Genomic DNA, 3,799 nt, shown 5'->3' with positions numbered 1-3,799 from the left:
GTCCTGTGTGAACTTGCGATCATGGCACTCTTTAGCCCAATGTTGATCACTGCCACAGACAAAGCATCCTCCCTTTCCCTTGTTGTTGTTCTTCTTTTTAAACTGTGCTGTTTGAGCAGGTTTATGTGTATTCTCTTGTTTGTTCTGGTTTTTCTTCTTGTTGAACTTGCGGAAGTTTCTCTTCTGCACCACATTAGCAGTAGAGGTCTCCACACCTTTTCCATTGTCCTTTGTTCTAGCCCTTTCCTCAACATCAAGAGTACCAATGAGCTCTTCCACAATGAACTCTTGTCTCTTATGTTTGAGAGAGGTAGCAAAGTCCTTCCAAGAAGGTGGCAACTTGGCGATTATACCGCCAGCCACAAACTTGTCAGGCAAAGGACAAGGAAAAAGTTCGAGTTCCTTAGCTAGTGCCTGAAACTCATGAGCCTGTTCCACTACAGATCGGTTCTCAACCATCTTGTAGTTATACAGCTGCTCCATGAGATACAGCTTGCTACCAGCGTCAGTTACTCCAAACTTTCCAACAAGTGCATCCCACAGCTCTTTCCATGTAGGATGAATGATATAACTTTTCTAGAATTTTGTATCAAGTGCGCTAATTACTGCTCCTCGAAAGAGGTTGTCTTTAGCCTTAAACTTGGCCTCATTCTCAGGAGGTAAGTCGGCATGCTTGCCCTCAGCGGCATGAAAACAGGACATTGCAGTAAGCCACAATTCCATTTTAGCTTTCCAAATTAAGAAGTTTTTACCATTAAAAGGATCAGGCTTTAGCACAGCAGCAAAACCTCTGACAGAAAAATGCCTAACATTAGGTTTTTGGATTGTTAGAATTATAGGCATTTTCCATATCATTTTAATTCCATAAATTAACATTATGATGATGACATATAAAAGATAATTAACCATAGAAATCATGATCTCAAATTGATCCATACCAATATGGATCAAGAGAACATAAAGCATATGAATCATATAAATATAATAAGTATATAAACATGGTTCATGAATTATTACAGAACAACTGAAAATAAACAGATAGCAATATAAACAGAATGACTGTAAAATTGTAACAGACAGATATAACATATTATAATATTACAGAATAGAGCTACATACGAAACAATAGAGATGAACATATATAATATGCAGAATGTAAAACAGTAACGAACTGAATTGATCATACCCTCCCATGCGCTCCAAGGATCCTGATCCTTGTCCAACTTCTCTTGCCATCCGTACGAGATGAAGACGCCAGGAACCAGTGAAGAAGACAACGACAGACGTTGGGCAGTCGCGTAGACGCTCCCCAAAAACCTAATTGCCGATCCCCCGAGCAGGGTCTCGAACGGCAAGGGCTTCGGAGGCACCTGCCCTCTCGCCTCTCTGTGCGAGCAAAGTCACGAGATGGGAATACTCTCACTTGTGGCTGGGCTGTGACTCTGAAATGGTTCGGTTCTCGTGTACCAAGTGCCAGGGGTTCTCCTCTACTTAACCTCTCGCAGAGGGAAGCTGAAGGAGAAGGGTCGCATGCGGCACGCCAGGAGATGGGCAGCTGAAAGGCTTAATGTAACACCCTAAAGTTTAATTTTGTGAAGACATGGAAAGTTCCCCAAAGGTTTTAAATCAAAACGCCTTTCCTTAAAGATAATCATAAATTGGAAGTTTCTACTCCCAAAATGAATATGTTAAAAATATACATAATCTACAATATAAATTTTATTTCCCTAGAATTAATAAGGTGTGGACTATTCTCTATTATATGATTGGAAGCTTGTCCAAAAGAACTAAAATAAAATAAATATATAAAATATATTTTTGCACATCGCGCTGAAATTCTATAATGTGTACCTAAATTAAGGGTTTGAACTTCAAACTTGGATTGATTTGAAATTCAAATAGAAAACAAAATAGAATTAAAAAAAAAGAATAGCAACCCTGCTTGCGGCCCACCTCACTTTCCACTCGCTCGGCCCATTACCCTACTCCCGTCACCACGACTCAGCCACCGCGCGCCTTGGCGTTGGCCTGTGGGACCAACTGTCAGCCGAGGAGTCTTCCGCACGTGCCACTTCCGCCCGGGACCCGCCTGGTCAGCGGCATCCTCGCCCCACCCCGCGCTGCGTGCGAACGCAGTCCCGCCTCCACGTGGGCCCCGTCCGTCAGTACGCGCGATTTGATTCTCGCTGGCCGGTGGGCCTGCGTCCCCAGTCTCGTCCTCCACCTCGCGACGAGCTCGGCGGAATCCGCGGCTCAGTCTACAACCAACCGGCCGATTCCTCGCGACCTCGTCTACGCATGCTTCGCCCGAATCGCGTGCCGCCGCCTTGGATTTGGGCGTTAGCCTCTCCCTCCACGTACAGCTTCTCGGCCGTTGGTCAGTCGCCCGCGCTGGCCACGTTTCTCCCGCTCTTCTTCCCCAAATCCGCGCCGTAGCTCTGTTGGAGCTCCCTCCTCCCTGTGCAGTAACGGACTCGGAACCATGGGATTCCGTGGATTACGCTCCCTTCCCCTCGTGATGCGGTCGTTCCGCGTCTAGCCGCAACAGAAGCGCGGAAGATCGGCCTTCAACAGTCCTGTGCCTTTTTCTCCGCTCGGACTTCGCCGCCGGTGTATAAATCGAACCATGCTTTTTCCCCCTTCTCGCCTGCTCTAATCGGTGCACCGTGATATAGCTCGTTGCCGTGTGCTGAGAAGAGGAGATTCCGGCCGCCATGGCCGCCGTGGGGAAAAAGCTAGAAAGCGGGCCGCCGACGTAGATCCACAGCCTCACCGTCGTCACGGCCTCGATTTGTGGCTAGAAAGCTTCGGCGGATGGCTCTGGTGGTGGCCGTGGCCCCAGTACGCTGTGAAGATCACCGGAAGCTCTTCAATTCCTTGCCGGAATCCAGTATCCGCCGCGTGACCGCCTCATCACGTGGATAGCCCCTCCCGGCGCTCGATCTGAGGTAAGACAACCTCCATGCGGTTTACCAGTCTCCTCTCGTCGTATTGCGCCTCTTGGATAGAAAAAACGGTGCTCTGGTGCGCCATCGGGGGATGGCTCCGGCGAGTCGCCGCCGTATTCGTTGGGGCGCTCGTCCGTGTCTGGGCGTCGTTAGGTAGGAGGCGTCCCTTGTCCATCGATCCTGCCACCAACGGCTGGGATTGGGTCAAGGTGTTTACATGCGCGGGGAAGTAGAGAAGGATGGGGGAATCCGTGCGTGCCGTTGGATGATGTGTGGGCGGCCGCGATTAGATTGGGCAGGATCAATTCAATCGGTTGATCGGGTCCGTCGGTGGGCACATCAACGGCCATGGGAGTTTATGACTTTGTTTTCATCGTAGCCGTAGGATCTTGATCCGATGACTAGTAGTGCGTACCGGTTCACGAGTGTGGTGATCTAATCTGAGCCCTTGGTTTAGATCGGTCGGCCACCATTCAACGATACCCCTTCGCGGTGCCATTTTGCTAAGGAGACCCCCTGTTTTAACCAAATAAACCCGCCGTCCATCATACGATAGATCTGAGTCTTGAGACTTTTTGCGGGTTAGCCCCTGTGCTATCTGGTTATCTTGTGCCCAGTCCAGAGAATTATAAAATCCAGTAAAAGCAATTAGAAAATGATTATTAATGCAAAAATAAATGCTAGATATTGTTTAATTCATAGAAAATTCATAATGTTGTCCAAACTGGTCCATTCCAATTCCTATAATTTTTTTTAATAATGTTGTTTATCACCCTGTGTCTCTGTTTTAACATGAAAATGGTATTAAAAATTTATCTCTTAATTAATAAAACCTTAGGAAATTCGTATCT

Source organism: Zea mays, chromosome 9 (assembly GCF_902167145.1).
Source record: "Zea mays cultivar B73 chromosome 9, Zm-B73-REFERENCE-NAM-5.0, whole genome shotgun sequence".
In the NCBI taxonomy this organism is placed as follows: Eukaryota; Viridiplantae; Streptophyta; class Magnoliopsida; order Poales; family Poaceae; genus Zea; species Zea mays.
This window is presented reverse-complemented; position numbering follows the sequence as displayed.